General features: G+C 51.1%; 1 pseudogene; it reads right to left on the bottom strand.

Moving 5' to 3' along the window:
• Window positions 1-12,249, bottom strand: part of LOC130157685 (hydrocephalus-inducing protein-like) — a 58,905-nt pseudogene extending 46,656 nt beyond the window's left edge.
• Between the last annotated feature and the right edge of the window lie 210 nt (window positions 12,250-12,459).

Raw genomic sequence — 12,459 nt, 5'->3', positions numbered from 1 at the left:
GGAATTGCATACAGCAGCAAACTCCCTTCAGCAGAACCGATCCAGACTCCCCCACAGCTGGGATTTCCTGCTCCTGTCCCCATCCCCTCCTGGAAGGGCCCTAAGGCAGCCAGCCCAGGCACAGACACGCACCTATTGCTCTAACGCAAGCGCTGACAGCCAGCGCCTCACCCACCACCCAGCACCTCGCCTACCACCTGCTCAGCTGGGGTTTAAGCTTGTCAGTACAGATGCTGCCCCATCCAAGACAAAAAGAATAATCTCCTTTTCTAGACATCTCAAATATTCACCCTAGAAACTGCAGAAGGGCTTTTGCTTTTCCTATTTGGAAGGTAAAATACTAGGAAGGGAACTGCAGCAAGCAACCTGCATGATTTAATACCGCATTTCAGGAAAGCGTTTCATCTTCAGCAAGTCGTTCTGAGTTAGCAATTTTGTACTCAATCTTGCAGCCTAAGCCCTCTAAAATAAAAGCTATGGGCAGCCCATATGAATTTAAAGCACCTATTATCTGGCTACTTCACGTCCTGCACTGTTTCGATCCTCAGAAACTCATTAGCAAATGAAGAATGTTATTTGCTTTTGTTGTTGTTGTTCTTTTGGCCACACTACTGTAACAAAGGCATTGCAAAGCCAATTGAAAGCTACCTGCCTTATTAAGTCTTGGCATGCCATATTTACTTAGCTCCCTCTTCCAGGTGCCAGGTAGGCAGAGGAGGATGCAAGTTCAGATCAGCAGGAGGATAAAGAAAAAAGGAACTTCAACAACTGGAGCTACTTGGAGCAAGTAAAAGGAAGTAATTGTCAAGGTGTTGTCATTGCTAAGGAGCAAATGGATCAACAGCAATGCAATTAAGAGCCCAAGAAATAAATCCCCCCCCAAAGCAAGCACAGGCAGCCTTCCCAGCTCCGTTGCTGGTGAGGGGCGCTGGGACCACCTGCACAGCAATGCACAAGGGATTTCTCCAGGGACCTGAGGGCAAGGCTAAAGCAACAAGGATTTGGTTTCACAGAGACAACCACGACCTTGAGAGAGAAAGATGCCTCTCGCCATTCATGCAGATGCACATTATGCTCCAAGCCCCCTCTCCAGGGACACCGTGGGACATGGCATCCCGTGCAAGGCTTGACTCAGCACTTCAGAGCGGGCTGACCCTTCAGCCACGCTCTACCACCCCACCAACGTGGGACCTTGCACCAGGCTGAATGCAGCGCCAGCCCAAACAGGGGGAAACCCAAGGCAAGAGGGGTGCTAGGCAGAAGCTGGCTGTTTGTGCCACTGTGAACCCATGGTCCCTTAAGCTTTTGAAAGCCGAATTGCCCTCCCTTGGGGGCAACAGGTTGCAAAGTCTCTACTTCAGCACTGCCTCGTGTTACCAGGGCACTAACCCTGCTACGCACTTGCTTGCAGCCTAGGGGCACAGTTGAGACCAGTTCAAAATGTTGTTCTGCTTCGCAACTGCAAACCCTTAGCAGACTGTTTAAGACCAGGTTTCTAAATAAACGTGCCTGGATGACAGAGGGGTTGCATCCCATCTATGCTTTAAAGTTTGCTGTGCTTAGACACAGCTTCAGGCTATAGGTTTTCATGAAAATACGACTTCATCCTGCATACAACTCCCCTCTCAGTTTCACGGAAGATACAGACAGTTGTACGATGGCTCCCCTTCTCGTGCTCCCCTGTGACAAGCAGTAAATTACAAGCTCTGGCCTTCCAGGTATCACCACTGGCGTCTGAACTGGCACCCACTGAGACTGAAGCAGCTGCTCGTCTTGGGTGTTGTTTCAGGCTCTTTGTAAACTCAGGCTAACAGTAATTACTGTCGCAGCAATATCAAGCCTAACTGCCCAGAACCCCAAACTCAGATGTCAGTTTCCCTGCATAACCTATCCCAAATGCTTCACTGAATTCCTTGCAGCAGCCAACTTGCAAAGAAAAGATCCTTGTAGCATGAGGTAACACAGCAAGCCAAGCAGGGAAAGCTCCTGCTGAAACCCTGATATAAAAAAAGGCTGGAAAATAAGGGCCGTGACAACAGAGGAGAGACCAGAGGATGAAGATCCGTTCGCAGCAGAGGGGGTGCCCCTGCGCCTGCCCCCCTCAGCCGCCGGTTCGCAGGAGTCTTTGAAATGAGTCACTTGGCTTCAGGTTCCTGTGGCGCCGCGCCATTTGCCTTGGTCTTCTGCCCCTTTCCTCCTCACAAGAGTCATCTTAAAAGTATTCTTGGAATAGCTTCTGTGCACAACAAAACATCTAGCAGGGCTGGGCTGAATTTTAAAGGACTTCATTTCAGTCATGCAATAACTCACCGTCCTGTCATATTTCAGAGTAATCAATGTGCATTAATTCAGTCTCCACTGAGCATCAGCAATGAATTTCACAAACCTCACAGACTGAACTTGCACTGCCTGAAAACAGTGCACTGCTACAGTGAAAAGAGCAAGAGGACAACACAGAATAAGCTCTGCTATGTTTTTATGTGCTTCTTGCTTCCTTCTTCCTTTACAATAAACTACTAATAAGCCTGAAGGACGCACAAATGGAAGTATTTCTGTCTGTTGTTTATCTGCCGGTCAGTGCCACAATGGTTTCCAGTTCAGCAGAGGCCGTCAGACCATAACGCAAGAACACACGGGAACAGGGGCTGGCACGAGAACACCCACGCTGTACAATGGAGCCATAAAACAGAAACGTGCAAATCAGAAGCAGCAAGAGTAACAAACTGGAAATGTTGCCCAGCAGAAAAATTAGCAGTTCATTTATAACACGAGTGCCAATAAACCAAGAGGCGCATCAGCTATTCCTTTTCTGACAGTCTGACCACGTGGCACATTCCCAAATGACTGCGAGACAGTAGGAAACTGCTCATTTTCCAAGAAAGGGCTACGTGGCATTTCAGCCACTAACAACTCACATGGCCCTATTACTTAGGGCTGAGGCACAATTTTACTCCTTTCAATCAGGAGTGACTTCACTGAAGTCAGACTTACGCCAGGGAAGAACAGATTCAAAGCAAGAGAATGACACAAACCGGCTCCTCATCAGGAAGACCCAGACCCCACTTCACTGGGTTACCCACAGTCCCTGTGGATCATGCAGTATCAGAGATGTAGGAGTTATTCAAAGGCAGCACTCCTGAGCCTTCCACAACTAACACACAGATACTCTGCAGGCAAGCAACTGCAAGCCCAACACAGGTGGCTTTACAGAACCATCTCCCAAAGCCTGCCTCTTGGCTAAGGGCTTTTCAAGGTGCTCTGCACATCCTGACCATGCTACTGATGCATTTCTAGCTGAGCGACAGCACTCCGGCACTTTCCTGACTCACACTCCATCAAGTACGAGACAAAAAGTTCGATTTATACAACATTCTGGTTCTGCTGTAGAGTCCCCATGTGCTCCTCACCAAGCAGCCCACATCCCTCTCCCAATGCCCTGCAAGGAGCACAAAACCCAGGTCGGCAGAAACCGCCAGGGTGTCGCTCAAGCTGTGCAGAGGACCTCGCTGGCACAGCTCCCTAATGCCACACACTCACCAGTTCAAGGGCAAGACAAGGGACAAAGTACTGGACATGAGTGTTCCTGGGAGTTACCTCACCCTACTTCTATTTGGGGTGATGTTCATGTGTTGCTCTGCTGCTTCTCTGTAGTTGAAGAGCAGCTCTTTGCCCTTCATGGGAACCGATTTACTTCCATCCCAAAAATGAATGCTCATGAATACTAGTCAATCACATTTTAAAGGAAGCAGTGTCCCCTGCAAAGCCTACCTCGGTGAGATTAAGCTCTTATGTCACTTGGGCAGTATGGAGAACTGCCCTAAGCCAACATCATTTTAACCTTCCATACGAATGACGTAAAACAATTTCTCAGTCCCTCCGCAAAGCAACAGATCATTTCACAAGCATGGGGAGCCAGGCACCACAGGGCATTTCCTCTCTAGTTTGCTACAGCCATGCTGTTTGAGGATAGGACAGGGTGTTCAACTACATCTAAGCAGCAAACAGAAGATGAGAGAACAGCTGTGCCCAAAGAGAGCCTGCACCTCTGGCCTGGCACAGAAACACCAGCTGGCTCAGAGCGACCCCCTCACCTTGCATCACCCACAAAGTCACGCAAAGAACTGTGCCAAGAGGCAGCAGAGTGCTGGTGTAAAGAGTCAGCCTGTCTGTCTGTGTTCCCCTGCAGGGCTTCCTCCCTTCCATGCCAGGTACCAAACCCTTTTGCGTTAGCAAGCCTCCAGGTAACACCGCCGCCCCTTCACATCACGGCACAGTGCCAGACTTGCCAGGGCCACAGCACCGATGTTCCAACCTCCGAGCAAAAGCATGGCACACGGGGCAGGGAATAGGTGCCAGCTGACACAGCAACCACAGCCCCATGCACGCAGGCACAGCCACACCAGCGTGACTGCCCAAAGGCTCCAGGCTAACACGCTGCCTGCAGATGCTACCTGCCCCTTCACTCCTGTGTGCGCTCCAGATGCCTCAGTCCTCTGCAGCACACCAGCCTCCTGCTGGTTAAAGACATCTGGAGCTCAGCGTGTCTGGGCCAGGCTGGCTCCCTGCCACGAGCACAGCGCATCTTCTCCCCTAGAATCACAGCTGGAGCACAGGTGGGCAAGTATCCTCAGGGGCAGCACAGCGGCAAGGCTGGAACACAGAGGGTATGAAAAAGCATCACCTTCGCTCCAGCCCAGGGTGAGGCAGGGAACTGGTTGCCAGATGGGAAAGGGGAAAGCTCTCTGGATCTAGCCATTCCCCTAGCGTTTTCCATCATAATTAAGCCCCTAACATCGAGTAGAGAGGTGCGATGGCTAAACACCTTACCAGCACCCCTCCCTGCCATTTCCCTACTGTCCCACGTGCGCCTTCCCCTGAAAACGCCCAGGAAAGCACAGGGAGGGAACGCACAGCTCGTCAGTCCCTGCTGCGGTGGCATCGCATGGTGCTGCCAGCCAGGATGTGACCAGCTGCAGGCTGCCTGACCACAGCCTAGAGCAAACCTCGCAGCACGGCATGGGCTATGACCGGTGTGCAAGAAAAGTGCCGGCTTCAGACAGAACGTTCCGCCGTCTCACTACTGCGGCCAACACGATATGCATTCAAGAAGCAACTCCAGTTTTCAAAGGTGGTGGTCCTCACTCTGATCAGGCTCAGCTTTGGGTCCTCCAAACAACAGGTTTGTATTTATGCAAACAGGCTTTTGTATTTATAATTATCAGAGCAAACCCGTAATTATGCAGCAATAGTCAGATACTAGAAACCAACACCATGAGAGGCCACCCCACCACACAGTGCACTCTTATCCCTGAAGCCAACAGACATGGCATTAAACGTTCCAGCACCAAAGGATAATCACAGTCTGAAGCATAGAAGAGCCTCCAGCCTATGACAGCATCATCTTCACCACAGGAAAAGTTTCCCCCAGCTGCAGATCCAGTGCAATGCCACCGAAACCAGGACAGTGCCTCAAAACCCACAGCAGATGCCCTGTTCTGAACCCAGCCCCGCAGGTTCACCTCCCACTGAAGGCACACACCTCTCGGAACCTCCAGTCTCACCTTGTTCTCATCAGGGGAGAAAACGATGCGGAAAGTCGCAAGCATGCCAGGCAGTACCTTGCGGCACACAGCATGGTGGCTGATCAGCTTGAAATAAGGTGAGCTCTCCAAGATGACCTTCACCAGCCCAGGAACCTGCAGAAAAGAGAGGAAAGTATGATCTTGCAGCTTGTGGAAACAGGAGGAGAAGAGGCCTGGTGATACCACCTTCACAAAGCACTTTTAGCTCTGGAGGTACATGCACGTAACACATAAGAGTGAACATTAATCCCTTCTGCCTGGGCAAAACAGCTCGAGGCCAGAGGCAGCAGGGCAAGGAAGGAAGGGCCAAGCAGGGAAGACACCAGCAGCACGGCGGTATAATATCTGAATCAAGTCACCCGTGTATTCAATAAGCCCAGAGAATCTGCTGGCTTCTGCCCGTACACATCCAGGCAGACATGCCCCTAGAAGGGGCATGTATTATCTGAACACCAAACAGTACGTGTTAATCCTGGCGGAAGGAAGAAATTCACTTTAACGTGCTGGGTTTGAGCGGGGCAGTCAAGCTGCGGTGCTACAGTCATGTAGGCAGACCAGCAAGAGGGGACCACAAGATACTGTGGCCTTACTGGGAATAAAAGCAGCAAATGAAGAGCAAAAGGAGGAAACACAGGAAGACAAAGAGACAACCCCAGAAACAGAGAGATGGCTGGGAAAGAAGCAAGGGAGAAGCACAATATGCTACAAGGAAAGGCTGATGCAGAGGATGAGAGCCAGCAACCTGGCCAAGTGATGGAAAGCCAGGCGACCCCCCAGGCTGTGCCTATCAACTAGGGGCTTCAAAGGCATTTTCTGCCCCGAGATACATGACTGGCACTGCCTGGTGGTGGTTTCATTACTAAAAGCCAACCTCTGCTCTCCGGAGGCTCCTGCTGCCTGTGACTGTAGCCAGGCAGCTGCCAGCGCGGGCAAGCCAGATCCCTGGGGACCCCTGCCCACCCCCAGCAGGCCCTGCAGGCACCCTGCTGCACGGTTCTGCCCTCTGGGGCACCACCAGCACACAGACAGCACACAGGCATTTTCCTAGCACATAGAGAGCAACCCCTGAGCGCCAAATCTCAAAGTCTGAAGCAGGTGATTTGGACTGGTGGGCAGCTTCACGGATCAACAACAACCCCACATGAGGCTTGGAAAAAATGGAGGCTCACTCTGCGCCACCCACCCGAGCCTGGTAACCCGTGGCCAAGGCAGTCCTGAACTCTCCAAACGCCCTTGGAACCCAGCAATGTCCTGGGGCAGCGAGTTCCAGGAGCCAACTTCACAGTGCAGACAAGCATTTTGGTCACCATGTCCCTTAGAAGGGGAGCACGTGTGGCTCAGACCTTCAGCAAAAGCCACCCAGAACATCTGAGGGTGCTGAGGAACAGCCTGAAAATAGAAAAGCAATTTTTACAACACAGGTAAGAGCAGGAAGTATATAGTACAGCACTTCTGTAGTTGCATGATTACAGAGCCTCTATGCGGAACATATTTTGCTGTCAGCTGGATTTTTATGGGGCAGACAACTTCAGGCTACCATGCAGTGTAACTCAGTATGATTCAGAGGAATGTGGGAAACTGGCACGAAAAACTTGAGACGGAGCACAACGTTGCTTTTCTCCAGGACATCGCCAAAAGCCAACCAATTTAGAATATAACACCCTCGCAGGATTATCCTCTCTGTCTTTCTGTATTTAAAACATACCAAAGATTTTCCTGGAGCTTATCTTACTTTTACACCCATGCTCTCCAGTGGTTGAGCTCTAACTAGCTTCAAAACGACATTGTTTTGGGAAAAAACCCACAGTTCACACATTGCCTCCCCCTTCACAGGGCACGTAAATCCCAAGGTGCAGCTTTACACAGTACAAGTTTATTATCATTTACTGGGAATGGCAGAAATGTTAATGCAGATGATCTTTTCCACTTGAGGAAGCATGAATAGAGCAAATTAACTGTTTGCCTGTTGGCTGGTACTTGGCAAAGATAAACATTTTGAAGTGCTGCATGGATAATGGAGCAGGTGAAGCCAAAGACTCAGTGGGAATGAAGCACAGAGTAGGAAGAGAGAAAGTGAGGACTGAGGCACATTTTAATCAGGGACGAGGATACCTACAGCAAAGACTGCCCAAAATTCAGCGCAGATCACACCAGTGGCATCCCCCGGGTGCAGGCACACATGCTGCATCTTATCAATGTTCCCAAGTTAAATGCCAGACCAGGAATGGTGCAGTACTCTCCCGGAATAACTGAGGGAGCACACCCGCATCCTTCCTTGCCAAAGGGTCTTCCATTTTCACCCATATCCCTGTCACAACCTGTTATCTCAGGAGATACTTGGACTTGCTGTTCTTCCACCTGCAATATGCCTCGACAGCTTTTTTTTGTTGTCCACCTGTTTGCCCTCCCCAACAGGGAAATTTGGAAAGGAGGCGACTTCACCGTCTCTTGTGCACACTTCCATCTTCCCATCCCACCCTGCCCTCACGCATACCCCTTCCTCTTCATTACAGAAGAGTATCCTTAATTACACCCCTCTTTCTGACCTGTCTCTACTGCCCGTGCACTTACTGCTATGTATCAAGAGAAACCCCTGCGTGTATGAAAGTGCGCAGGGAGAGAACACCAAGCTCAGCTCCTTTCCTCCCTCCTGCCTTTTCCCACCAGCTTGCCCTTGGCACATGCCTCATTCCAGCAAACGTTTCCCCAGCTGAAGTTCAAAAGGTCCCAGTTTCCCTCCTGACAATGGAACAAAACTGCTGACATTTTTCAAATTTTCCATTCTCAACTTTCTTGGGAAGTCTCAAAATGATCGTTTTTTTCAAGTAAAGGTGGAGACCTTTGAGGGCACTTTACTCCAAACAGGCCGTGGCTCTCCAAAGGGGAAGCAGAGCATCACGTTGTCTCAGGAAAACCTGAGCAGAACCCAATTAAGCTTAGCAGGAGCCTGAAGGGGCACCTAAAGGCCTCCCGCTGCTGCTGCTAAATCCGCCTGCTTCCACTGCTGTTTCAAAACACCTTTCCTGAAGCGCTGTTACCACTAATTATAACTTACTCCAGCATAAAGTGGAGAAGACCCCACCCCGAGCTCTGACAGCCCGTTCAGCTCTCTGTGCAGCTCACCCAGAGGCAGAGGTGCCCTGTGGAAACTGAGATTAACCACGGAGCCACCAGGACGCGGTGCACACTCGAGGGAAAGCACGAGGGCAGGGAAGAACTGTACAGCCCCCAACATTCCCACCCGTGCAGGGCTTCCACGGGGAAAGGTGCTGACCAGAAAAGCTCCTTTCAGCTAGGTACCACCAACACACAGCCAAAACCAGGGGGAGAAACCTCAGCATGGCAAGATTTCCACCGTCTTGCAAAATAAAGGCGGTGAGACGTTTTATTCTGGATGCGCTGTGCTGCAGCAGGCGACTGGCTGTGCTGTGCACCGCACGGATGACACTGCTCTCCAGTTCCAGCACAGGGTTAAACTTCCACATCCCAGCACTTACCTTGTCCACGTTCCTCAGAATCAGTGGCACTTCATAGACCTCATCGGGGACGTAGCTCTGAAATACCACCTCTGATGGGAAAGGCCGGAACAAGCTCTGTTCCAGGGCAACTGCCGAGAACTGGAGATGCAAAAGAGAGCAGAGAGTTTCAGCCGCGGGGAGAAAGACTCATCGGTGAGAGAATACAACACTGGCCTCCAGCGAAGGACAGTCCCTTGGTGAGTACGCCTGCCCAGCTCACGCTAGGGGAACAGAAGCTCACCCACCTGTGTTCTGAGCAGATCAAAAGTTTCTGGGCCACACTAGAGCAGGCTCAAGCGAGCAGCTCTTTTGGCAGGTGTTTCTCCAGGTCGCCTTCTCCAACAGGCAAGGCAGCACTTACCTCCGGCAGAGCCCTGGGCTAACACGGTCACACAGCTCCAGAGCACTCACTGCAAGAGCTGTAAGCACTCGTGGAGCAAGGGAAAGCCAAGAATTTACAGGAGACCCCATGGGAAACAATTTGGGGATCATCTTTACATTGAGACACAGAGACCGAGCCCAACGCATCCTCAAATCTCTTTTTTGACACACAGCCCAGAAACCAGGAAGAAGAGAAGACAGGCCAGAAAGGAACACCGCCGTTAAGAAAGCGACAGATGAGGTGGTAAGTTCCAGGTACTTTCCCAGCATCACTGGGCAATCTGAGTAAAGCTGGACTTGGCATCTCCTTTTCCCACGAGCTTTAAATGGATGCTTCATTATATTCTATTATTGCCATTTTCTTTAATACCACTACAGAAGCAGGTCTGAAAACATACAGAAACAGCAAATGCTTACAGCGCCGAGGCGTTACTTTGAGAAAACTCCTCCCTGCTCTGCCTCCCCCCTTCCAGCTGAACTCTTCACACTCACAAGACACAGGCACGTCTCCTGCTTCTCCACAGGAGTCAGGGTCGTGCTGAAGCCAGCGGCCACAGCACACGGCCAGTTCTGTGTGCGCTCGTCCGAGGCGTTCCCAACCTCACGCGCTGTCTAGGGCAATCCTTAACCAATTTGCTACAGGTCTCTCGCTGGCAGTTTTCCACTCAACAGCCTACCTCAGTCATCTACCCCTTTGGAACGTGTGTTATACTAAGCAGATCTGTAAGAAAAGCAGCTTTAAACACACGTGTAAATAAACATTGATCCAGATAAAGCACACCCACTCCCCTCTGCCCAGGGCCATTCCCCTGTGTACCTGGCAGCCTGAAAAATCTAACACCCTGTACGGGTCCCACTCGTTGTTCCAACCCAAAGCATTCATGCAATTGCTTTAGCTACACCTTGAGTAGTTACCGTAGGCCCTCAGCCCTCAAAGGCCAACGCTGCCACCACTGAGGGCATCCTATGACCCCAAGTGTTCGACAGAGACTACACCAAACCAAGGGCTGGCTATTTCAGCAGGAAGGTGGGAAATTGCAAGCTTGCATCCTTGTGGCCCGCCCCAGCCTTCCCCCAGTATCATGCTTTAGCCGCAGTAGCTCATCTCCAGCAAAAGCCACCAACTTCAACAGAGGTTGTTTATATGGGCTTAGCGCAGGTCAGGACTTCAACATCTCACTGGGGAAAAATGTTTTACCTTTCCCCCAGCAGAAGGAACTCCACACCAGCAGCAGTCTGAAACAACAACAGGACTTAGTCACCAAGGCATTTAGATAAGCTGGAGGCAAGCCTGTCACAAGCACGCGCTCTCTTCAAACGTCACATCAAACAGCAAGGAAAAGGGCAAGAAAAGGCTACCTTACGATGGGAGGCTTCGCTCATGTCTAGAATCTGGATAATCTGGGGTCGCCGCATCTCCCGAGTGCTGGCCAGCCTCTGCTTGGTGGTAAGAGACATCTCCTTCAGGAGGGCAGAGGGAGTCAGCTGAAATGCAAAACACCAGCAAGAGCTACAGAACTGCCTTTATTCAGAAAGGCTTTTCTTCTTCAAGAGCCACCGATGAATAATTTGTGATCATAGCCGCTAGGATAGTCCTGGAAGTCCCATAACTACCTGTTGAAATATTTACCATTAGTAAATTAATGATAGAGAGCGCAATACACATGCTCCAAACAAGTAGCTTTGTCCCGTTAGCTTCTCCTTCGTGATTTGATGTGACATGTTGGGGGTTTTGCTCTTCGGGCATTTGTTTCCTTTCCAGTTTGGCCGGAGTGAGCCAGTGACCTTTGAAAAAGGTTGGGAGGAGTTACCAGAAATCCCTTAACTCCACCCTTGCACAACGCTCACAACCACCACACATGTGGAGATGTCACTGCTGGGTGAGTCAGGAAAGCAGAAAATCAGTGTTGTGCCAAGACTGAGGTGGAGAGGAATGGCTCCAAGTTTTAGTTATCTCTTTTGAATTAGCACTTGTTTTCTCTGTTTGGGCCTCCGAGACGCCTCCACAGAAGTATGCAAAGGTATCTCCTCGACAGAGCTTCAGCACCAGGTCATCTTCAGCCAAGTGAGCTCTGGTCAGCAAAGGGCTGTCTGAGGATGGGGAGGAGGAATTGCCCTGACTCCGCTGCTGTCTGCAGCGCTGGATCTGTGCTCCACACGGGATACGGGACAGAACAACTGTTTTGGAACCTGTTCCATCTGGGACCAGCCATACCTCTCGAAACCTTCAGGCAGAGTTTGAGCAGCCCACCACGTGCCCAGCTGCCTGGAGGGCAGGTATGGTCAGAGCAGCGCTGGCAAGCATCCCGAGGTGACAAAACGTTACTGCCCACACAAAGGGGGCGGAGAGAAGCACACGCTCACGCTTCAGCTATTCCGGTGCAATGCCCGGTACGTTCATTTAAATGGCTCCAGTGGCACATCCAGACACAACTCTGGACTTCCCCTGAAGCAGCACACAGTCCATCCCCTACTGCACCATGGTCACCACCTCCGACAGAAGCATGGCAGCAGAGAGACGGGGAGGTGGTGTCCAGCTTCACAGTGCTGCCAGACAACAGGAGGGGCAGGTAGAGGAAGGACGCGGGGGCAGTTTCCAGCCTTACACAGCTCCTACCTGGCCGCAGCAGGTACTTACAGTTGCAGGCTTCTCTGTCCCTCTGGCTAGCTTCGGCTTACGAGGCACTACCACTTGGCTCGGGAATCTACCAGCCATCCTGGAGGACCCCGTGAACCAGCGGGGCTTTCCAGTGGCCATGCCTCAGTTGACCTGCAAGGAACAGCAACGGGACTTGGAAAACCCAGCATCCCCTTCCATGGCAGACCCAAAGGAGACAGCTGTGTCTCCGGGCTGTGGCTCCTTCATAACTGGAGAGCAGCCGGCATCCCCACCCTGTTTCATAACTAGACCATATTTCAGTGGCAGAGTTAAGACTGATAGAAGTAAAAGCCCAGAACAAACACTCCAAAACAGCCTT

This window comes from Falco biarmicus, chromosome 12, assembly GCF_023638135.1.
Source record: "Falco biarmicus isolate bFalBia1 chromosome 12, bFalBia1.pri, whole genome shotgun sequence".
In the NCBI taxonomy this organism is placed as follows: Eukaryota; Metazoa; Chordata; class Aves; order Falconiformes; family Falconidae; genus Falco; species Falco biarmicus.
Note: the sequence above shows the minus strand (reverse complement) of the source record. Positions and strands in the feature narration are given on the sequence as shown.